Below are 26,813 nucleotides of genomic sequence, written 5' to 3' on the forward strand. Positions count from 1 at the left end.
TTCGTAAAACCAGAATTCAAACCCTTTGTGGAGGTATTATACAGTTTCAAATGCTGTGCAAAATTACAGACTCAAGTAATTTTAATATCATTTTAAAATATTTATAACTTTAAATTATCATGTAAATATAGATTATAAGTACGCAAAATAAAATTCCCAGATATAATGTACGCAATAGCTTTTACTCAATTTGACCCAGTCGCACTACAGTGCTTTCAGGTTTCGGAAAAATGCTATTGAACTGCGAATTTTCAGAACTTTAACATAATTTGAGGGCTTCCAAGAAAACGTCACATTAGTGAGCCTTTGCAACAATTTTACTCAGAATTGATGTAAGTACCTAAGCTTCGGCTGCGATTTAACTCACGCTGATTTCATCACGCTGAAGCTAGACTAAGATTTCTTGAATGTTATATTAAACGAGACGTCTGGGAATATATAACATTTAGTCAAGAAAAGAAGTTTAATCTCGATGAGGTAGAAATATTCGAATGCTATTGGCACGATTTAACTTCAGGGGAGAAAAATTATGTCACGCAGAGCTCCAAAGAGGCGGGTCTGTCATGGTTTGGCTAGAATTAATCGACTTCACAAAGCAGAGTTTGCATTTATTAATGATGGGACGAAAGCTGCCGCCTGTCAGGAATTATTATAAAATGAATTATTGCATTTCACCATTTGATTGTAGATTAAAACATCATTCCAGAAAATTAAGGGTATAGTACCATGCATTGAATGTATAATTTAAATTTTATTGAAACATTTTGAACATCATGTATCAGCATACGTATATCAAGAAGATACGGAAGAAGAGGTGCACTAAACTGAAGAAATATTACAGTTTGCTTGGTCTGAAACTTCAGTTTGACTTCTGTATAAATGGTCATATACAGTTTACATAATACGACAATTTATGGTATTAATTGAAAGTAAAACGGTGGAACTATATTTAATATAGTCTATCAGAAAACTTACAGTGATTCTAAAGGAAAAAAGTGTTGTCTGTTTTTTTTTTTTTTTTTTTTTTTTTTTTTTTTTTTTTTTTCCTATTTGTCTCTTTCTTTTCTTTTCTCCTTTTTTCTCTCGTCAAAATGTCAGCGTAACCTGTCAGAGTGGTCTTAAAAATGTATACACATATATGTTTTGAATATAAAATGTAAACGCCAATGCTAACTCTCCTTTTAACGTCTCTTTTTACTTTAATCGTTTTAAAGAACACTATTTTTAATGATGAGAAATATTTAAAAATCTCCACGTAAACTAAAAAAATTAAGATCAGTTATCATGATGAATAGAATTTCTTGTTTATAAATGCAATGGCACAAAACTAACTAGTACTGCTATTCTGAGAAGATGCGAATTTCGTCTTAATTAACTTAGATGTATTCTTAATTGTATGAATTTCCTCAATAAGTTTATTATTGCGTTTCGTACTATAGCACTTCTGGGCTTCGTTAATGTTTTCTGTTATAAATTTTCCCCCGTTAGATTTTCTTTCTCTTGAAATGGTATATGCAAGATTAAACTTAAAAACAAAATAATCCCAAAATTCTTTTTAAATTTGGTAATTAATCCTTTCTATCCTAAATACACTAATATTTTATTGTAAATATGTCTGTAGTCTTCGATCTATTTGGAGTATCATTTTTATGTAAACGCGAATGAACTCCTGTTGTTAAACCTGGTTTCCACTTGTGAGGTTCGTATATGTTGCGTTATGTGGTTCTCCAGTCAGCGAGGGTATCAACTTCGAGGGATTGACATTCGCGACCGATCACGAACCGCATGGACTTGCACAACATTCAACTTCTATCCGTATCAGAAAGCTTTATGGAAGGTAGTAAATATGAGTAATCGGATAGTAAGAACAAAATAATAATATCAGGAAAGAGGGATGGGCGTCAAGAAAAGTATACATTTATTAAAAGTACTCGCCTATGAAGTTCAGAAGTATCGATTTAGAGCGAGATATCTGTACATTAAGGAAGAGAGCAATCTACTGAATAGTTAAAAATAAGATTTTTTTTTAAATAAGCTTTTGTTTAAAACTCTTAAATTAATCTATGTACTAAAAGGAGGTAAAAATATATAATTTAATGGAAGTAATAGATAGAATACTTCAATACATTTACAATGATAAATTGAAAATACATTTACAATGATATCACGAATAATAAAAGCATATAGAGAAAAAGCATATCTGATAAATTTATAAAGCAATTTTGATAATACAGCTCGATTTATAGATATATTTATTTAAATGCTCTTACTTTTATGTTTTGTTATATAAAATTGTGGATGAACTGTAGATGAACCAAAACATTATTTAAATTTTTGTTACCGCTAATCTGTATGATAAATTATTTTTCTCCTTTAAGTTCATTATTATTTTATGAGTGTTAAACAAAACCAATGCAGTTCGATTAATAGATATATTTATTTAGATTATCAGTGTTTATTTGTTGTGATATAAAATTCTGGGTGCATTGTAGACGTACAGAAACGTTATTTAAATTATTGTTACCGCTAAACTGTATGATAAATTATTTTTGTCCTTTTTGTTAATTATTATTTGATGATTGTTAAATAAAAAAACTATTTTTTGAAAACATGTTTTAGGTGCTCTTATTTTCATACTTTTGTTATGAATGATACGTTAATAATCAAATTAATCACCTAAAAAAGTATTTTTTCAACAGCAAGTAATCATTCTTTTATTTTAAAGAGTTATGTTAAATCAAATAATTGAAAAAATTCAGAGAGTTTAACGAGTGCCAAAAAATTCTGCATTTTTGTTAAGAATCTCAGACACTGCGAACCAGTTGCAAAATTTGCTTTACCGAATTGTATTGTCATCCGCAAACAGGTGTGTTGGCAAAATATTTGAGCTCCATAACTTATTAGAAAATAGTGTAGAAATCAGGAGAAGAGTTTAACTCTAGTTACAACCATCATGAAAGAGTTAAAAAATACTGAAAGTTTTCAGATTTTATGTTACACCTAAATTGGCAATTTTTCTTCATTTACACTCACCTACTCGATAGCATTTGGACTAACGCCTCTTTGAACTAACAATGAAAAAAAAAAAAAATAGAGCAAACAGTATATTTTTAGAATTTATAATAGGCTGTTTCGCGAGCTGAAAATTTTTACTCGGCATAGTGTGTTGCCACTGCTCGCTTTGAAATCGTTGAATTTCTTAATCAAAAATTAATTTCATCCATTTCAGTTTGGAAGAACAGCCCTATGACTTTCTTAGATGAGATTTAGAAAATTTGACAGAAATCTGTTCGTTTTAACACAATTTTTATTTTCACGATTAGAAATATGTATGAATAACAACGTACTGTCTGTCTACGAGAAGAGCAGCCCTGCCACAGTGTCTGGCTGGTAACGGTCGCTATAGCAACAGCGCTAGCATATTTCAAATGGGGGTGAACCAAGAGTTGCCAATTCATGTTTAAATGCGCCAAGATGGCAAACTGAAAAGTAAATCTTCAAGACACACCTACGGAAAATGGGTCAAGACTCGTTTCTACGGAAACAGACAGCTGCAGACTAACTGGCGAGAGCTTTTCTTATCATAGGCAGACTGTACTATAATCTGAAACCTAAATTAATAGTTTTAAATTATGGTTAGAATAAGCATTATTTATGTAGTTAGAAAAGTTATATAATCACAAAAAATATTTAAATACGTAATATACCAGATATTATCCAGGTACAAGATAATAAAATCTGTAATACTTCCATCAGTTAACCGGGATCAATTTACCTAGTGTAACAGGATAAAAGTATGCAATTATTCGAAGGTTTACCCCTGTTTGATTTAAATACTAACAAATGTTTTTAAAACAATCCATTGGAAGAAATCCTTAGTACTGGAAATAATTCATATTATTTGTCAAAATTAAATTTACACTCCAAAGAGCTCTCATCAACAACTGATATAAATTATGAACTATAACATATCTAGCTTTACTCTGTAGAGCCATTAGGTTATTTCGAAGCAGGACAGATGAAAAATGAGCAACGCCTTCGCCGGGACTCCAGCCACGAGCCAGTCGAATACGCACCGAGCGTGCTGCCCACTACACTATGAAAGCAAGCTAAGAAGGCGGGAGAAATACCTTATATACCCACTTTTAAAGGGAGAGTGGGGATTAGTGGACTCAATCGCAAAATCCTGGGGTTTGAGAATCATCATACAACACCCTTTTAGTTCGGATGCCACTGTAGAGACATTAGGGATTTTTTAAAGCACGAGACATGAAAAATAAGCAATGCCCTCGCCGGGACTCAAACCACCGGCCTCTCGAATACGCGCCGAGCGTGCTGACCACTACAGTAGGAAGGCATGCTAAGAAGGCGGGAGAAATAACTTATATGAGAACAATTATTTTGTTTAACGAATAAATCAGATTTCCGTGCCATGTCAATTTTCCATTCATAATTACTTACATTTCTGACCTAAATGGGAAACTAGTGAGGTTGAAAAAAAGGAAATCTGAAAGATTCTGGCAGTCATTCACATGTAAATTCTTTAGATTTTGAGCAAAATGAAATTAGATACTTTTTTACTATTGTTTGGAGCACTATTATTACAGAATTCTGCTAAAATTTCGTTATCCTACTTACTTTTGCAAAATAAAATGAAACCATATACATTCACTCCTTGATCTGTGGCCCTGAACAATAACAATCTTCAAAATAAGTACGTAAGAAAATAATTCCCTTAAATACACGCAAGCGGACATCTAAACATAAATAGAACCTTCTTTAGTTAATTTTCCAAAATTTCCTTTTTGATTTACATGCAACCAATAGTTATTTTTACTAATTCTACTCTCCATAAGTGTCGGAGACAATTTGCTTTGTGTAAAATGAAAAATGAGAATACAAAAGACAAAGTATTCTTTTGGGACTTCTTTTAAAATGAATGGAAACAAATATATTTAACGTTTCTTCCTAAATGTATAATTTAAAGACCTCAATTTCTATTTGTGGGTATTACTTAAACTTCAGCACTTTATTTTTGATATTGGGGAAAAAATGTGGACTGTAATTAGATGCCGCGTTATTTATTTTATATTAGCTAATAATTGAATCTCTCCTCGGGTTTCGACGCAATTTTATTTTATTGCCGAAGAATCCTCAACAAAATGAAGCCGAATATAATTAAATATTCATGACCATTCCTCACAGGACTGTAAAAACTGGTATTAAAATCAAAGTACCAAAAAAGCAAATTAATAAAGACATTTCCAGTGCTTCAAGAAGTAACTTTCAAAAGTCGTTGCTATTTGTTAGCTACTGTTAAATTTAAGAATAAAGTTGAAATCTTAAGAATTAATGAAGACAAGTTCTTAAATTATCGGGAAAGCTTAAACAAATCATTAGAAAGTAATCATAATGTTCTCATCTTTAAATACTTATACAGACAGAAACATTTAGAAAAAGTAAAGGAGAGATGAGAAAATAACTGCTTCACTTTTTTTGACAGGATGAAAATGGGAGAGACATGCATTTTCTAAAACTGCCTTTCTGCTCCAAGCTTGAAATGTCGGTCCATGGAAGCGTTTGAGACTGCTGCGCAGAAGCTCTTCGTCAAACAGGTATTCATACACTCCTCTCTCCACAGAAAGTGATTTGATAACTGCCCATGTTCCATATTCTCTTTGTTGCTGTTGCGATTACTCTCGTTTGTCTGATAGCAGAGCAAACTCACAAAATTCATCAAGGTAAGGAGGCAAGATTGCGCTTATCGTTGCCAACAGTCTTGGGCATCACACATGTGATTGTACCATTTACTCAGAATCTTCCCCAAGTTTGAAGATCTCTCCGGGGGAATGGAATTGAGAGACTCTCACACCTTTTCTCCTACCACCTAGCTCTCGAGAGAAATTTCGGCGCGCCGCACATTTAGACTTCCCCCATGCTGCACAGACGTTATACATTTACAAAAATCCAAGCCTTCTCTGGATTTTAACCGGGTCCTCCTTTGGTACGGCAGTCAGAGTTCCAAACCACTATTCCGGTTAGGCGACTCTTCGCTTTGTAAAGATATTTCAGTGATTCCAAGCCGTGATCTCACTGTCGTTACAGAAGTGAATAAATCTTTAAAGAACGTATTCTTACCACCATGAACACATTTTTGGGTTATCATTTTTTCTTTTTTCAATAATACCTATTGAAAATAATCATTATTTAATAAAAAAGTACACTATTTCATCAATGTTAAGTACCCGTTTTTCTTAAATATAAAATGTTATATTTAATTAATATTATATGTCTTCTTGTACAATTCATTTAGCTTTATGACAATCCAAACCAAAAGAGGAAGATATGGTCCTCAATTAAGTGAGAATTGTCATTTAATCTTATGATATGCGTAGCATAGTTTATTATAGAATACAACACGAAAGAGAAGAGAAAAGCATGTAAAAAAAGCAGTAAAAGAAGGTGAGAAAAATTATATTTTTTTGAAGAATTCAGCAATAAAATATTCTTATAACAATTTTGTAAAGCTAGAATATATTTTAAATTCAACAAATGTGAAGATTCGTCATCTAATTTATAAAAGTTTCAAAATTGCAATGAGAATGTCTTGTTTCTAAATTCCAGGCTCAAAAAGCCGCTGATACATAATCGAAGATTGCTGAAAACTTTACTTTGACTGTTCTTTTATCAGCTAATGCTGCTTTCGCACTAATAGTGGTGATTTATGGGTAGTTATAAAGACCTTGTTCTGTAAACTTAGACTAATATGTGTTCTTATTAGCCCTTTTATGCAGAGAAAAAGAATGAAGTCTGTGAGAGAAAATGTTGAGATGAAAGAAGGAAATGTTATTCAATCGAGAAAATGACCTATGCAAGAAAAACTATTCAAGTCTGTCGGGAATGTAGTACATTCATTGCCACTGTAACAATCATCCGCAGATGTATAATTGTCTTTCGAAAGAGCCTTTTATTTCCAGACCAGAAAAAAAAGGCAGGGGAAAAAACTATACATCTCTTCAAATACTTCAGTACTGCAAAATAAAGATATGTTGAATATATTTATGCTGTAGAAAAAACGAAATAAAAGCTGGAAAACAAGACAGAAAATCAAAAGGGAAAGAGAGTAAACAGAAAGAGTGATAAATGTTTGCCCAAGATTTCCTGCTCTCCATTCAAAGCTTCTAGAAGAATTGGACAATTCGATTGGTTTGGGGTTGAAACTGATGAGGCAAGAGTTTAGCTTAAAACTTCTGTAGTGTAGAAGGAATATTTTGTGTATTTATGATTATTACAGTAGAAAGCGAATGCACAAAAATGTAATACGTAATACAAAAAATAAACAAAAATAATAGATATTGTATTATTTTGCTCAAGCACTAAACCAAACAAAATGAATTTTACTACGGACATGGAGAAAAATTATTTATTTTTGAGTGGTATTACAGCACTTGCAATGGCACTGCAATCACAAATTGAAATGAAAGATCACCAATGTACGCTTTTTATAACATTTTTATTAATGACTATATATAGCAAAATGTACCATTTATTTTTTCAAACTTTGCATATCTTGGTGGCACACATCAGGTGAAACCGCTGTAGATGCTTCAGAAATTTCTTTTGTTAACACCTAAAACAAAAAGAAATTAAAATTATTTTTATTTTCTGTAAATATAAAAGTTTTGTTTGTCATTTGATGTAATAGTTGTAAAAAGGGCTCAGATAAAGAGAAAAATTTTAAAAAGAGCAAAATCGAAACTAGTCCTGTGAAAATTTGCAAATATAACGCTGATTTTTGTTGTTTTAATTCTAAATTAACACTTATTCGTTGTTTTGTCTTAATTATTGCAGACTATATTGTTAAATGGTACATCGGCTACTACCATGATTCTTCAGTCTTCTACAGTTGGCCAAAGTAATCCAGCCAACTAGCACCTTTAAAATGACTCGTTTTGTAGAATGAATCTTACCAAGCACGTTTGTGTTACATTGTAGAAAACTCGTCAATTATTCATTCGCTATTGGTGAAAAAGACAGGATTTAAGAGAATTTTACCGATTACGTAGTCATGAAAACTTGTTTCGTTGCCTTTTAAATTTTATTTTCTTCGGTGCTACTCAGATGGTTAAGCCTGGAAATAGGTGAAGCAATAGGTTATACTCAGGAGTAAAGCAGTGATTATAACACGAGAAGGAATTTCTGCCATTTTTTATGAGTATTAGGGATTTTTGAGATTTCACAAATATTAAACAAATAGCAAATTCTAATCTTTTTCTATTTTTCTCAATGTTGCGATATATTCAAATTTAAACAAATTTAATGTGCGCCAAGACAATTTTTCTAAGCTTGAAAAGAATATATAACGTAGCGTAATAAAATATCGTCCATTTAAATGGAAGTTTGACTTCATATAGTGGCATGATAACATTAGCATAAAATGATTGATTTATAAATTCCATCAGTCTGAAAAGATACATATTGTAGTGTTTACTTATATAAGAATTACTTGTTTTAATTGCATATATAACATGTTTGGTTACAAATTTACAAGTGAATCCTCACATGGAAAATTTTAACCAGTTGTTACCGGGAACTTTATTTTCTCCTCCTTTTCTAATACAGATATTTACCTAGGAATCCTGAAAAAGTATCCCTGCTACCTAGAGGACGCAAGGAAATTTTTCTCAGCATACAAAATATAAGAAATTATTCTTTTTTGAGAATTTATTTCTCATAAGATCAGTAGCATTGTTTTATGGCTTGGAAATTACAGGATATATGTGACATACCCATGTTTTTGATATATTTCTCTGAAGATAAAGTTTGTATAATTTTAAGAAAGAAAAGGAAGATGAACACCAGATGCCATCAAACTGAAATGAATCTGAACAATCATTCATCTTATTTAATACAATCATGAAATAAGATTAGCGGTTTCTAAAATGTGTGAATGCATGTTTTTTTTTATGTTTCATTAACGTACATACTATATCTTAACAGTAAATATCTCCTTATATTAAAAGTGTACGCCTATATTAATTTTTCGGTAATCCATGAAAGATTCTTCATACGCTTTTATATGTTTTAAAATATTTTCTTCAATATAAAAATATCCAATAAATTATATCAATTAATTCTTTTACATTTTTGTAATTTTTCTACTTTTTATTTGTTTACTTTTTACTAAAAGGTTCTTAAGTTGAAAAACTACAATTATGGAATGTTTTGGCTCAACGCTCATTAAATTGTTTCACTACTGCAATGAATATTGTCCTTTATACCGATTCCATATAATAAAAACTCCATAAATTAACTTTTAAAAGATACAGTGTTGGTTTAGTTCCCGCCAGAAAGGTCATATCAAGCTTATTATTTGCTACCAGTTCAGTAAGTATGTATCACATGTTTTAAAACCTTATGATAATTTCAAAAACTACAAAATACTAGCAATTAAAATAAGACATATATTGCTTAATTTTCTAATGAATCAACAGCATCTTTTAATTAAATAAGAATTTCCTGGATGTCTACATTGATTTTCTTTCTCCTTTCTTTCTCTCTCTCTATATATCTTTAAGACTGAGAATCAGAAAAGAAAAAGAAGTTGAAAGAGGAATTGTATGAATACTAAGGACATCTTCGAAAATATTTTATATTGAATATGTTACTGAAACTACAGTGTTCTTTCACTTCAGGAATTACGGTTATGTGGATTTCATTTAGTTTATATTAAACATATCTACTTATGAACCACTAAAATGCTCTCCACCCAACAAATAAATAAATAACAACAAAACTTATTTTAAATAGGAAATTATTGTGAAGCTTTAATTAAATTTCCAAATGCATATTCATCGCATTTTTATACTTAATATTAACAAGTTATAAGGCATTTCTACCGCTTTCTTAGCATGTCTTCATGGTGTAATAGCCAGCACGCTCGGCATGTATTCGAGAGGTCCGAGGTTTGAGTCCTGGTGAGGGCATTGCTCATTTCTTAGGTTTCCAGCACAAAACTAACCTAATAAATCTAGAGTGGCGTCTGAACTAAAGAAAACGGTTGTGGATGATGACTCTCCACTATCAAGATTTTGTGATTTAATCTCCAGACGCCTTTTAAAAGGGGGAGTATATAAAGTATTTCTCCCGCCCTCTTAGCATGCCTTCGTGGTTTAATGGTCAGCACACTCCGCGCGTATTCAAGAAGGTCGAGTCCCAGCACAGGCACTCCTCATTTTTCACGTTTCTCAGATTCGAAATAACCTAATGTCTCTACAACGTAATTAATTACATGCACTATTCCTCGAGATTCAATGTTATCCAAAATTATTTTGTTCCGATTTGAGTGTAATAATTATGCATTTTTATTACTTTACTAGTAATAACTAGTAAAGTATTTACTAGTACTACTTTTATTACACTATTACTACTACTAATAGAAATCAACATAAATCACAAATAATGCATTTTTAAGGTTGCATTATTTGTAAAAAAGCATTATTTATAGCGAAAGTAAAGACATTTTCGAATTTTACTGTTAACTTAATTTATTGACATAGATTGTCATACTTAATAGCAAGCAGTCTCCATGTATTGGTTTTCTCATAGCAGACCCGGAGATCAGGTGTTTCATAGCTAACCTACATTAACATATCTTATCATCATGTGATCGTTCGTGTTTCCCAAAGATACAAGTTATATCGTATTGCATTTGTCAGCAGTCTAAGTTTAATATCAAAATTCATAGTTGAAATTGTGTGGAAAGAGAGTAAAAAGTATATAACGAAGAATGTGTTTCAGGATGTGTGCCAAAAATTAGAATACCTTAGAAGTGAATGATATTAATATTGACGCTGTTCATGCAGAGAAGTTATTGAATTCATGTAAATGAACATAAATAGGACAGAAAATGTTTTGTTTCGTTTCATATACGTCTCGCTAATCTGTGTTTGTAGATTTGAAAAATAAAGCCATTGGATGCAAAAGCAATCATACTGCGTAACACGGCCTATATACACATTTAATTATGGACAAGTACATAAAGCTCTCGCAGGTTTCATGTAACAAATTTTGCTATCACTCTATGAATTTTATTTCAAGATATTTTTTCTCCTACTGAATATCTAGCACATTTAGATTTACCAAAAGCCATTATTTAAAACGAAAGAAAATTTTCTTTAACAAACAAAATAAGGAATACAGTTACATGGATTTCATTACAGATACTCTTTAGAATTAATCAGAAAAATTAAGAAATCCATTTCCGAAAAACTATTTTCAGAAGATAAAGATATTATTAATAGCATACTCTTGTAGAGACATTAGAATTTTTTTTTTCGAAGCCAGGGAGATGAAAAATGAGCAAAGGCCTTCGCTGGGACTCGAACCACGGACCTCCGGAAATACCGGCCTAGAGAGTAGAACCACTACACCACGAAGGCACGCTAGAAAAGCAAGAGAAACACCTTATTCTCTTAACTACAGCAAGTAACATTAACGAAATATGATGTGATTTCTTAAAGAGAAATGTATTTTAAAGTGATTTGTTTGATCGTTTCTAATAGGGAATACTTTTTGTTATCATATGAAATTTTTAAAACTGCAATGGAGGCAATTTTGAAGCTTTTAATGTGCTTATGGGAGAAATCTGGCGTCATTTAAAAACTGAAATATCATTAATTTGGAAAACTGGCTGCAAGCAATAAGAAATATATAAACAGCTACTTTGATGATAACTTTTCTATTAATTTCTAATGGACTAAAACAAAAGGCTTTAAGAAAATACTCTTTTACAAAAATGATTAGGTTGTAAGGATTTTAAGTTTTATTAACGTTTATTTTATTTTAAAACTTTGCTATCCTTATTTTCCATTTCCGGCCAGAATAAGAGTTCATAGAATTGTTTATGCTAATGAGGTTGCAAATTGTATAGGTACTTAGGGTGTGCCTTTTAGCCAAGAAAAGAGAGAGACTTCTTGCTGCCTTATTAGGCGAGTGCTTTTCAGTCTTTTTATGTCCGCCTTTAAGGTAAACATAACTGGATTCCTGGGTGGGAACAGGGAGCTTACTCAAAACTATGTTCGCGTGTGTGTAAAAGATACAACAAAAATAAGAAGGATTAAATTTGACATTTATTTCCACATAGCAAAATTTTCTTTAAGGCCAGAAATTAGTTCTCGCTGATATTTTAAAACGTATTGTAGTCTTTTGCATTTCGCTCACTACATGCGTAGTGTCAAGAGGCGAAAATTCACGTTACTAGTCTCTGTAAAGCATCTTAGTTCTTATTTATTTAAGTTAATTTATTTCTTACTTCCTACGTTTCAGACCATAAATGCTGGTCTAAGCATCCCGAAGTGCTGAAACGGCTGTACGATATGAGAAATAAATGTCAAATTTAACCCTCCTTACTTTGTTGTATCTTCTACACACACACGGATATAGTTTTGAGTAAGCTCCCTGTTCCCACTCAGGACTCCAGTTACATTTCCAAAGGAAATTAGAAGGAACAGCAGTCCTGACAAGGTTAGGTTAAATTATTTAAATACAGCACGGGCGGTGTCTTTCTGGGGACATTTGAAGATTACCTGCCCCATGTTTAGTATATTAAAAAGGAGGAATGCCTTCGAAACCAATCATGCAGCAGTCCCGATCGCCTTGTCCCCGGGGGTTGACTCAGGCAAATGCCTGTGATGTACTGGCTAGGATTTGTATCTAGGCAGTCTCAACCACGGGGGTATATAATTTAGCTTCACAGGACTAGAGCCCGAGTATTGTATTCAGGTTGGTTCAGGCTTAGCAGGGACCGTACTGGTACTGTCGTGTCTGTTCATTCGGCTGTGGTAGAGCTATATGGAAGATCGTCGATTAAGTTCCCGGGAGTTTGACCCCATTCAGTTCTCGTGGCGGGGACTAACAGAGTGGACAGAGCACCTTTTTACAATGTCTTTTTGCCGATACAGTGGTGCCCGGAGGCTAGGTGACAGAGTTTCAAATTAGCAACGTTTTCGTTCTGCACAATGCTTTGTAAAAGCCAGGCGGGGACAGCGGGGGTTGCGCCCCCGCAGTCCCCGCCCCGTTGGATGTTCCATGGAGGTAGGAAAGGACCTCCATGGGATGTTCCAAACTTACTTCCTACCTCCATGGGATGTTCCAAACTCTGAATGGGTCCCGTATAATGAGGACCTGGGACGGAGGTCCTTCGTCTGGTGTGTCAGTCCCAATCGCCTGGCTTCGACTCTGTGTCTAACTATCAGAAACCAGCTGTCTTAATCACTCGACTACTGGTGGATCATTTATGTATTTGTTATGCATATATAGAATTCTCTCTATTAGGGAGTTTAAAATGTTTTTCCAGTTGGCCAATAAAGTAGATTTATACTGCATAAATCAATTTAATCATTCGTTGCATATAGGGAACTGATCTTGGAAATCGCAAGACAGCTTTCAAGATGAGTTACTTAGAAGGACTACCATCACATTGATAAATTATTGATAATATTTTCTAGCTGTATTTTCCAGTTATGTAGTTATGAAACATATTCTATTGCATCTTGTTTACTTTTATCAATCTTTATCAATATCTTTTATCTGACATATTTTCTGCGCTGTTTCAAAAAGTCTTGAATAGTTTAAAAAGAACATGAACACTTGAAGAACTAAATGGTTCCAAACAAAAGCAAAATTTTTTGGGTACGATAAATTCCAGCATGTGATTATTAAATGATTACAAACTATAGCAATTAGTCATCATACTATTACTATAGATCAGAGTTCCGTAAACCTTTTGGTGTAGGGACACCCTAATATTTTCGAAAATTTGCATTGCGCCAATCTGACACACGCGTGAGTGAAACTGTCAGTTTCTTCATTTGTACTGTAACATACTCTTGCATTTCTAGGTCATTAACTTTAATTTTTAAAGTAAAATGAAAGTTTCTATTATAAAAAAATTGCGTGTAAACGTTGCGTTTTTTCTTTGTCTGTATTGTCTTATCTTCAGACACTTTATGGAAAAATATTTATTAATTATTACAATAAGATATATCAAAATTGCTAAAATTTTGGGCACATTTAGGAAAACAAATAAAATTTAATCAGTTCCATTATGTAATTCACTTGTCATCATTATGCTACCCTTTATCTACACCCAGTTTCAAAATGATCTTAAACGAGCTATTTCGTAGTAAATTCCTTGAAATGTCCTCCGATTCAAAGAGTTTATTTGGCTTATATAAAGTCTAAAATTAAGTGCTAAAGATACCACAATAGATTAAGACAACAATAATTCGCTAAGTACTCTATCAGAAGGAAATTACCCAGATCACACAAATTATAAGATGTGAGATCTTCTAGATCTGTTGTAAATATGGTTAACTTACGAACAGAGCGGCGACCGGTAAGAAGAAAGCTCTTCCGAGAAATAAAGAGTAAGAACTGCAACATGCTATAACTTACTCGCGCCAAAACAGCAAATTTATCACCAGAACGGCCTCTAGAAATTAAGAGAAGCTTCATAAATCTTCGTACATTCTTTGCTTGATCACGGCCATTTCGCATTAGGTAACATTCCAAGATTTGTTCCACAACTAGTGTTATAAATGTTTTTTAATGTCTACGTAGGATATTGTTTGTAAAAGCTGCTAAAGAATTGCGACTTTTAATATGAATTATGAAAGTGACAGAAGCAGGTTAAAAGTAAGAGGAACATAAGACTGTGATAATAAATCACTAAGTATTATTTTCTCTTACTAGCCTCCTTTTAGAGCTTTTATAAGAGATATGAGTGACCGCATCGGAACTCATCCTATTTAAAAGCCGTGTTTGTTCCACGCCACAGAACCAACTCCGCATTATTTAGCAAACCATAGTGCATAACTGGAAATACATAACTGGAAAATACAGCCTAGAAAATATTATCAATAATTTATCAATGTGATGATGGTCCTTCCAGGCTATGAGAGTTTGGTATTTCGTTCAAATGAATTATATAAATGTATTATAAGAGGATAAGTGCGAGATTCAAATAATTGTATTTATAAAGACTTTCCTACAGTTATTCACTGCCCATTAATTAATGCTATTTACATTTTGGCAATATACTGAAATATGTATGTTTATTATACAGAAAATATTCGTTTCTTAAATCATATGCAACTTATCTCCCTTATGTTGCCTATTTTGTAATGATACTATTTATTTTTCTTATCAGATATGGAGCCGCTTAGACGGTACAGTGGTTAAGGAAGCCTTATGCGGAACGAATATCATATGGGCTGAAGAAAGATGTAGAATGGCTGAATAAACTATAAATGCTTTACAAAGGTATTAACTTAACTAAATTGGATCGAATTTTCCGATACAATTAAAAATAATAAGAAATTTTTAAGAAAGTTTCCTCTAGTGATAAATACTAATAACTTCTTAATGTTCAGTTTAGTTAATGAATTTTTTTTTAACTCATGATGATTTTTTGTGAACAACTCCTTCATTTAGCCTTCTCAATCATAGGAAATTATCCTTGTGTTTTTGATCTTCTTTTGTAATATTTGTAAGTTAATATTTTCCCAAAATACTTTTAGTCTGAAAAATATGCCTCGGTTTAAGCAAAATAATATTATGGTCAGCCGCAATATTATGGTTCAGGAATCTCTCTATATACTAAAACAACGTTCACTTTATCCACATGGACTTAATACTTATATACATAGTCATAGAGATACTTCTAAGAAGTCTATTTTCAGCCAATTTAAGCTCTACAGCAACAAAACGCAGAGAGGAAAAAGAGGAAGCAAAATAAAAAAGAATGCGAGATTTTTATCCACTTTGGATACACTTGCATTGAAAAAACAATTGAAATGTTTTTTTTTTTTGAATCAGACAACTTTCCCAAGAAACTTCTCAACTGGTTACACTCCTGTACTAATAAATTCCTTATCAAACTAAAAAAAATTCATTCAAGAAAGCTACGACGACATACAAATCATTAAAGACATGATTCTCGATTTTAGTCTTTTCAGACTCTCTAATAGTCTCACTCAACGCAAAATTTATTTTAAAGTCAATTTTCTGTATCCGCAGTTTGACAATATTCATTTCTCAAGAATCATCAGAGATTGTAAAGATTACATCCCCGCAGTTGACACAATACCAGTGGTTGCTTTTAAATATCAAAGGACCTTAAGCAACTTGCTCACTAACCACCATGAAATAGATGAAACAGCAGAATGACATTGTAAAACACCAATTTACAGCAATTACCTAGATTCTCATCACCAGCACATAATTACTGGCAACCTGAATATCATATAAAACCATCAACTAAAAACACTAATGAGTTATGGTACAAAATTTAGACCAGTCAGAAACATGACTACAAATTACTGTTACAAGACTTTCGAAAACAACATCAACGAATTTATAGTTAAAGCCAGCTATCAACTGAATTTACACATAAATACCTTCATAAAATGGAAAGTTAAAAGTCTTCAACGCATATCCACCGAAATCAGTCACCTCAAGTTTAAAAGCACAGTGAATTGGTCGCAACTTACATCAGATATTAAAACATTAAAACAGCTTTTTACTAATACAAAAATAGATAAAGCAACTAATAACTTTAGCATTATATAAAAACAATTCTACGCAGAAATTATTCATAAAGAACTTCTCAACGCAACTACTTATCGATTAGCCAACCTTACAGAAACATCTATAATAAACAGGATTAAAACTTTTCATAAGAAACTCAATATTACTTTCAATGCAAACTACAACAGATTTACTAATCTTTATGCGATTTCCAAATTCCATAAAACACCATTAAAATTCAGATTTATCGCTAATCGAACTAATAATTACAAGAAAAATGTAGACTATTATTTTTCAATTCAACTTAATAAAATCTGTAAATTTATTTTCAATGATTGTAACACTAATCATAACTATTGCTGGATCATTCATAATAACATTCCTGTCATTAATACCATTCAAAACATTAACATCCAAAACATTAACTGCTATGACTTTGAAAACTTATATACCTCACTTCCTTCTAGAAGAAATCTATACCAGTCTACTTGATCTACCTAAACTCTTCCCTGATATGCTCAATATCATGACTCTTGACAAATGGAAAACCTACCTAAAATGCACACTTTTTCATAACTACATCAAGTTTCAAAATCAACTTTTTAAATAAGTCAGAGGATTGCCAATGGGCTTACATTCCAGCACCTCAATCTGTAACATCTTTTTATTTGTCAAAGAATTTAACTTCCAAAAAAATCTACAACCACAAGAGTTAAATTACTACAAACACACCTGCAGATATATTGATGACCTTATTACAATTAATAATTTTGGTAAAATTGAACACTCCGAGATTTATCCGAATTGTCTTACACTTAATAAAACTAATAATTCACAAAATAGCATAGACTTTCTAGATCTTCAAATCATTAACTACAAAAAAATTTTACTTTTTGACAAAACAAGAAAGTTCAATTTCAATACTAACAAATTAATACATTGGAACTCCAACATATCCAAAAAAGTAATTAACAATACTATAATTAATCAAATACAACGAATTAAAATTATATGCACAGATACAATAGATTTACAACGCGAAATTTTGCTCCTTATTAAAATTCTCAAAAATAATCTAATACCCATTCAATTTATCAACCATTGCCTTAAAAGAGCAGGCGTTAAATACTCACTCTAAATCATTTAACTGATAGGGATATGATAATTTCTTCCTAAACCTGAGAAGGTGGTATAAGTTGGATGACTATCAGTTGAAGGATTTGTATATAGTGTAATTACTCAATTGTATATATTGTAAAAAGCTAATTGTCTTCAGATATATGCTGTTACTAAAAAAAAATGGGCCTATTTCATGACTTTAGTCTGTCTAATAGCTCTTGGACAGTGAAAATTCCTTTTCTCCTTTCTTAATTCTTAATCATTGCGACACGACAATTAGCCAGAAATTAATTAATTTCCATTCACTAGTATTTTCAAAAAATCTTAACAGACAGTCTCACTCAAATAAGAACTCCCCATAATACATCCCTCAAGAATTCCGAGTCCCACCCACTACCATAAATTACTTCACCCAAGTCTTACCGACTGATATTATTCAAAGCCCCCACTGCCACTAAGAATTTTCGGACACCCTACACTTATGAGTCAGACACGAAGTAGTGGTAAAAGTTATTTGGCTTATATTTGGTTATTTGGCTTATATAAAGTCCTCTGGACGTAATTTAAAAATTACACTTTGCCAACTCCCCCACTAGAAAGAATGTAAGTTACTTAATACCTTTTCTGGCCTTTATATCTTCATGTACATTCACTGTTCTTATTATATATTATTTTTTATATTAATTTTTATATTATTTTTATATTGTCTTTAATTTGTTTTTACAAAATTTGCATTATTTATCTTATTTTGTAATCTTCTATATTTATTTCAACTTTACTTTGAATTCGTTTTCATAATGACAATTTCCAGCGTTTAATTTTTACAAATAATATAGAACTCAAATGCATAAACATGAAGGTGTCGGGGACGGTTACTCGGGTTATTTCGGATTTCTCTACAGAAATTGCTTTTTACTCCAAATTGAATTGACTAAAATGCTTCATAAGAATAAGTTCTTTGAGTATCAGCATTGGTTCGTAATCCCTTCTATTCGCGGAAATATTTGGCCTGACTAGAATTGCCGGTTTGGCTTTAACTTATAACTCGAGTAACGACGAAACACCTTCGTATTTACGTATTTTTATCAATTATTGTTCGTTGAACGAGAGTTGGTTTGTTCCCCTTGAAAAGTCAACTAATTTCCGATCAATGACAATGATTACATGTTTTTAATTTTTCCTTTAACAATTAAAATTTTATTCTTCATGATGATTTAACTCCAGTCCCCGTTAAAACATTATTAACATTTTGCTTTCAAATTACTTCAAAACACCTTTCAAAATATAACTTAGCAATATGGATTCACTCTTTTAAAATAATTCTACTTTAATTAAACTTAAGAGATAATATAATCAATTAATCAATATTGTTTAGAAAATAAATTTTATATATATATATATATATAAACAAAAGTATCAGCTTTTGAAAACTCGCAGACTTAGTCCATTTTTCATTAGTTTCCTAAGTAACATTGCCAATTGGGATATTTGATCTAACGGCTAATGAACTGCAGAGTGTTTCATTTAAATATAGCTTTATTTTTAACAAACTTTGGCTGATATTTGCGTCACTTCGTTTCTTAAAAGAATTCTCACTGTTAGGTTACCAAATATTTTAACTTGGAAAATATTTTTTAATAGTTTAGGTACGGTATAAAATACAGCAAAAACAAAATTGCTTGCAATAAATATACTGTGCTTTGTATAGCTCACCACTCATTCGTATGATATGTAAAGTATTTATTTATTTTATGTTACGCATCTTGACTGCAATTTCTCTCTTTTTCCCATCATTTCTTGTCATTTCTCCCTCCCTACCAGAATGCAAATTTTAGTTCTCGCGTATTTGAATGAGATAGAAAGAGTTGATATTTAAAAAGAGGTTTTAGATTACTTAGACAGACGTTTTCCGCCAGCTGAAGGCCACGTTGCTACTTCATATTAGCAGTCTGTCCTCGGCGTTGCTTTATTCTTACCAACAGTTTTCGCGCTGATGTAGATTTGAGAGAACTCTTGCGTTTATTATGTCTGTATATCCTTTGGCTAACCTAAGACTTAGACTTCGTTTAAATTTGAAATTCTATCTTTTGAGTTACGCCATTAATGCTGGCTTGTTTTGTAAGCACAAGAAGAACCTTCTGTTCAGTTATTTGAATTATGAATAAAAGGGACTTTTACACTCTCCTTACGTTCTATTGTTTATCTAGACGTACCGGTAAGTCATTTACCTTTATTCCAAGCCGATGGTTGGGATGAGAAAATCTTTCAAAACCATTGAATAGTTATGAATTTAGGGCTATAAAAATTAAACTATTACATAACAATTAAATTCATTAACAAATGTCAGCACAATATAAATTTTTTCTTTAGCAGCATTTTAAGTATACACATTAACCAGATTGAGTTTCAATTACTATTGATTTACCTTACCACCGGTCAGAAAATATCTATTCGACAACGTTAATAGAAAGAGAGGTAAAAAAAAAATAAGTACATTAAGTTAAAAAAATTAACACACCAAAAGTGCAGCAAACAATAAAATAATTAAAGTTAAAAGTTAAACAACCTTAAGGGTCAAAACAGAAAGTACAAAAACCAAGTAAACTTAAGTCCCTAAACTCAAATTAAAAAATTAAACAACTTAAGAAAACTTTTAAAGCAACTAAAGCTAAATTTAAAGTTTACAAAAGTTACAGCTTAAACTTAGAACCAACTTTAAACAACTAAAGCAAAAATCAATAACTTCAATTACTGATCAAAGCGCGAAATAAGTAAGCAAAACTTAAGCCTGAAAATAATAACAATTAATACATAACACGTACATTATGAAATTAGCTTAAACTTACATATTACAGGGAATGAAATAAATAACTATTACTAAAATATAAAAAGAAATATTTTAGCTCCGTGATTGCGAAGTAATATTTTTAAGAAATTGCATTTATTTATGAATCTATGCTAAGTAGATCAGAACCGGAAACGAAATTATGTTAAATAGATAAGAACTACTTATCCCAAATGGAGAAATTAGAACGGACCATCCATGCATTACATGGCGTCAAGTATTTTTTTTACTTTGGAGTTGCAAATAAATTATGCTAATTGCCAATGGCGTTTATATTTTGTATCACATTAGTTCTTTTCCTTTCAGTTTATTCTCACATTTGTATATAATTATTTAGGTGACTTTCCCTCTTCGCTGTATTAAAATTCCAGATGTCTGGGTAATATTTAAACAGCAACACTTACCCAATTTTCAGGCGTACTTTTCCCCTAGCTTTTTAGCACTAAGTGCAGAATTTTTTTAAATATTCACAACGCCAATTAGCTACATCAAAAAGGCCTCAACCTCTGTCACCCATAGACTATACTCACATAATGTATCTTCAGTGATTCCATGAGAAACTTCTTGTAATCTTTGTAACTTTCTTTGTAAACTTCTTATAACTTTCTTATAAGTATAAATAAACTGCCAGGTAGGGACAGTTAAATAGGCGAGATGGTTAGTGTGCTGGGTCTTTAACAAGGACGCTGTATTGTGATATGCTGTTTTGTGATACACATACTAATGCCTGATCTGACCTTGTAAATTTTTCTCCATTGATTACTTCTATGTATTTATATTCAGTGCATTTAAATAGTTTTTGCATTTACGTATTAGCAACTAGAACAATTTTATTTTCTCTTGCATTTATTGTTTGAAACTTCCTTTATGCAGATTCCTTGCTAAGCTAACCGGACGTAACAAGTGTTCTCACAGCTCAGATATTTTCCAAACATGTGATTTCACCTTCCTTTTATTATTTACTTTTAAGTTCATTGTAGCCTTATATACTGCTAATGTGTTCGAATTTTGGAAATATGGGGCATATTTTTAGTCCCCTCCCCATCGTTCCTCCGATTTTCCTCTTAGGAACTGCGGACAAGACTCAGTTTTGTGACTTGGCTTCGAGGCTTTACGGTGTAACTGAACCAATTCCGACAAATACCGGCTTATTATGTGTCAAATATTATGATGTTACTATTACTGTATATTTCTACAGGAATCCAAGTTTCTTTTAAAGGTATAATGTTGTAATAATTACCATTAATTTTTCAGGACTACTTTTTATTTTTTATGTCCTTATTATAACAGCGTTCTTCGGAAATTACATTATTCTCAAAATTTTCCTCTCTAGATTTTTCGTGCTATGAAATTACTTTGAAAAGGGGAAAAATACGATATCTCTTTAGTTTTATCAGAATACGTGACCCATTGGTAAGGAGATGAGAGTACTGGAATCTCAATATTGCACTTGTCTGAGTTCAGAGTCTTTAAAGTTTTATTGAACTTGAAGAAGGCAAACATTGTAATTGTAACCAAAGAAAGTTATAAAGTTTTCTTTGGAATGAAGTTTGTGGATCAAGGAGAAAAACCTATTCCATAAAGCTCCACCATACTTGAAGTTTCCTTTTCAAAATGTACTGAAGATAAAAATGAGTTTGTTTCTTGTGTACTTGGCTCAAAGTTGCTGTATAGTATAAGCTAGCAAATGAAAAGAAGAGTATTATTTTCTTCTTCCAGTACATGGCATGATAAAAAAATAATAAGTCCAAGACACAATTTTTGTCCCGATAATTTAATGTGTGATATAATAAAAAACGAAAGCCGTATTAAATTTAAATGCCTGTATTTTTAAAGCCGTATAAAAATTAAATGTAATCTGCAAAGTGCTCATGAATCTCTGCGACCTATATAAATCTGATGAGTCATCAGATCCCAGCATGATTGCTGGATTAAGAAATATTAATAATGAATATAAAATTTTAATTTATGGACTAAAAAACCATTTCTCTTTGAAACTTAAAAAGAATTTCCTTTCTCCCCAGTCCTTATTAAATTATGTGTTGACATGATTTATTATAATTCTTTCAGATATCCAAAATATCTCGCAGAGTCTCAATGATTGAATAATACAGATTTTACACCTGAAACTTTTCTTGCTTATGCCACAGAACCAAGAAGAAAAGACGAATTTGAAGAATTCAATTTGCTTATGATAGAACGTATGTATGGATTGCTCTCGTGGAAATAATCTGATGCTGAATTTATCATGTAAATAATTTTAGCAGTTTATCATTTCTGTTTCCTTGTATTTGAAATTTAATCATTTCCTGGTTAATCTGACATTGTTTCAAAAAATTAAATTGTTATATTGCTTATGTTCATTGTTTAAAACTTGATTATTTGAATTGCATCTTTTATTACAATGAGATTTCTAACCGATGTGAAAAAAGTGCATCGACTTTTATTAATCCTAAGATAAAAAGATAAACATATTATTTTTCGATTAATTAAGATTAAATTTGAATTATTTATACAAATTTAAATGCTGTTCGAAACGATGGGGTTTTAACTTATTTTGCCATTAGTTACATTAACACAAATAAAAATCTGAAAGGTTTCAGATTTTAAATTACGTCCAAAGGGGCTTTTTTTTAACGTTTTGTGTTTACTTTTATTTATTAACCCTCTGAGCGGCCACGGTTTCGCTAAGAAAGCACAAATTTCCCAAAACCACTATGAGAACAAATTATTATTTTTATTTTAATGTAAAAACTCTCCTGTATTTCATACCTGGATTTGTGTACTTTTGATATATTGCCTTAATTTCTTTGACATATTTTAATATGCACGTACATGTACGTTCTTACAGATATCACAAAAACACTCTAGGCCGCATATATACGGCCTATCATGTTCTACGTATTCAAACCATAAAATTAAGTTCAACAGAAATATCGCAAAATAATTTTAAAATGAGCAAATCTTTAGAATTTCCGATACAGAGTCTCACACGCTGGAGATGATTTTTTTTTAAATTAAAAATTAGTTGAAGTGTTTTACAAAATATGAAATCGATAATAAAACAAATTTCAAAATCAAATAAGAGTTTCCACATGCCCATATTCTACGGAAGATTACGTTATTCAAATTTTGATGGCAAATTTTGAGGATTTTGTACCGTTGTTTTATCACAATGCGAGAAACATACTAACATTCATGCAAAGTCTTCATTATTTAATTTCTTTAAATATAATACAGGCCGATAATATTTGGTGGCAAAAATTTGGAAAATGAAACAACGCTTATCATGAATCCACTCAAAATGCGAAAACGAAATTAATAGTCCTTCAGAACAAATTGCTCCTTGGGACTAATAAAAATTTTGTACTAAAATATTAGTCGTATGATTTGCTATATAGAATTAAAGGCACTTCTCTTTAACGTTAAATATAGTTTTAAACGCATTAAAAGGAAATAAATTAATTCAGTACTCAAATAACTTAACTGTGCAGTTTTCATATATGAAAACAAAAAAAATAAGTACTTAACATTTAAATTATTTAAAATATATTAAAACATACTTTTGTATGCAAAATGAGATAAAAACGCAGCGACTGTTTGCATGATTTAATAACAACAATCATTTATTTGAAAAAAAACATATCAATTTCGTTAAACATCTATATTAAACATTTGTATCATAGCTCCTCATTAACTTTCTAGACAAGAGTAATATTTTACTCTTCTTTTAGATAAATAGGAAAATATTTTTCAACTTACTCTTTCAATACGTCAATGAATACTTTTATACTAATTTAACGAAAACTTCAATTTGGAATCTCTTGAAACATGGCTAAATGTTTTATAAATAGCTAAGAAAGAATAATGCTTCATTAAATCTCGTTAATTAAGATCTTAATGGTTGAACTTCACTTTGAAAGAAATTTCTGTGAAGAATATTTGAGAAAACCATAACAATTTTAATTATGAAATGTCAAAATGCTAGAGAAGCATAATAAACTATCAGTTTTAAAAAAAACTTCATATTTAAAATGAAACATCGATGTCGTTTCGTTATTTGTTGCTCTCGTTATTAGAAATGAAACAAAATAAAAACACTCATAGAATATGCTCATATTCTGTCTATTTTTTAACTTTAACATAAGATTAATAGTTAAGATTTAAATATTATTTTGAAATATTTTATTTTCTGATGCATATTGGCATATAATATGCAATACATTTAAGCAGATTTTAAAATAAGTTATTTTCTATTCACATTTTACTAAATTCCTACATAAGGTATTATTGCAATGTTTTAATTTCAAAACTGATATTTTGTGATGTCGGACTGTATTGTAAACTCTCTCCAATATATTTCTGAAAAATAAAATATTTTTGCTGAAGTATACCAACTTAAGGTACTTTATGTCCTTTCATGTATATGAAATGGAGTGAGAATGACCCCTTTTGAAATACATTTGAAAAACCATATTACCTATTAGTAATACGGTTAATACCAAGAAATTACTAGAACTGTTGAGTACCATATGCTTAATAATATCCATATGCTTATTTCAGAATTAAAACTGCTAAAATTATTTTATGAAACTACTGCTTCAAATGCAAAGCTTATTATATAAAGGACGGTTTTAAATTATCAGATACGTATGTCTGATGTTCAAGGAATAAAAAGAAGTAACTGAATGTTTATATGAACGATTTATTACTGCGAAAACTCTTAAGAAGTCATTAAAAAATTTCAAAATCATATTTATAAACCAAATGAGGTTTTTGAATAATTTTTAGCAGAAAAATTCATTTATCATAACGAAAATATATTGATATGGCTTTGTATTGCATCTTTCAAATGCAAGTCCTCCAGGTTTACGAAAGTTAACTTTTACGTTAGAACGAAACCCAAAAATGTTTTCCAGTCTCTCGAAGAAATGGTGAAAAATATATTTCATCTAGTCATTATTTTATGCAATGTTTGAAGGAATCATCTAGTTATTACTTTGTGCAATTATTGAAGGAAATCATCTAGTCATTATTTTATGCCATGATTTGTAGAGTCTTCTAGTATGTTTCTGAATCATACACTGCAGAAAAGTGCTTCTCAACCTTTTGACTAACGCATACCATCTAAACAAAAACTGAAAACCTTTAGTACCACCATTACAAAGTACTACTACCACCACCACTCTTGAGCAAAGCTCAGATCGCATAAAGTTACGAGTGTTAGAGAAAAACTGAATCTGGATATTGGGATGTAATTTTTGAATATTATAGTTAAAATACTTTGCTTCAGAAACTTAACAGAAAATAAAATGTACAATCCAAATAAAAGTAAAAATTATCTACACGACTCGTTATTTATCTAAACCGCTAAATCGGCTGCACACAGCAACAGAGCCTAGAATATAAATATAATCTAAAGAGAGTGGCTAAGCACCACCTATTCACAAAGCTACCTTAAACGTGCGGTATAAATTCAGAACTACCTCTCCTGCTGGAACTCTTAAAACCAATGCTTAAAGACGGATTCCGAATTCACTTATATGTGCGTACACGTCATTAAAATTTACATTCTTTCAGGAACCTGAAATCAGAAGTTCTACAACTAAAAATAATTATTTAGAACAAAATAAGGTCTTTACAGATTGAAGGAAAATATTACTAAAGTTTAAATACATACACAATTATTTGACTGCCTACTAGGAACCGCATGCGAAAGCCAGTATGCATCATAGCGGCCATAATTTAAGCTGTTACGACGATGAGACGTTCTGAGCCAACTTAGAATTAAATCTTGTAGTCTATCAATAGCTTACATTTTAAATTTTGAATTTGGACTCATACGTTAAGTTACATCGCCACAAGGGGTAAAGGATTATGTGAGCACCAGACGTGCAATTTATGCTCAAGTTTTGATTTAAATAAAAATGTTTCTTTTAAACCTTTTCAAGACTCTGTGGTTCATTTTGGACACAGCGATAATTCGCTTAATGTCTCTTAGTCTGATGCAAGTTTATGCTCTCAAAGAATGTTAAATTCTATAAAGTCCTCAAGGATATTATCATAGGTCAGGTTTTTCACAACAGACTGAGTTTCAAGTTTCGTCCTTCTTTGCTGAAGTGGTGATCTCATCTACTGTGCTTTCCACTGTTAACCTCAAACAAATGAGAACAACAAATTATCATCACTGTTTAGCCTCTTTCTGAGGTCAATATCTTCCTAGTTCTGCAACAGAGAACTTGCTGAAGTGGTTATCTCA

Source organism: Stegodyphus dumicola, chromosome 12, assembly GCF_044657685.1.
Source record: "Stegodyphus dumicola isolate Sdum_Otavi_A_Nest chromosome 12, ASM4465768v1".
Lineage (NCBI taxonomy): Eukaryota > Metazoa > Arthropoda > Arachnida > Araneae > Eresidae > Stegodyphus > Stegodyphus dumicola.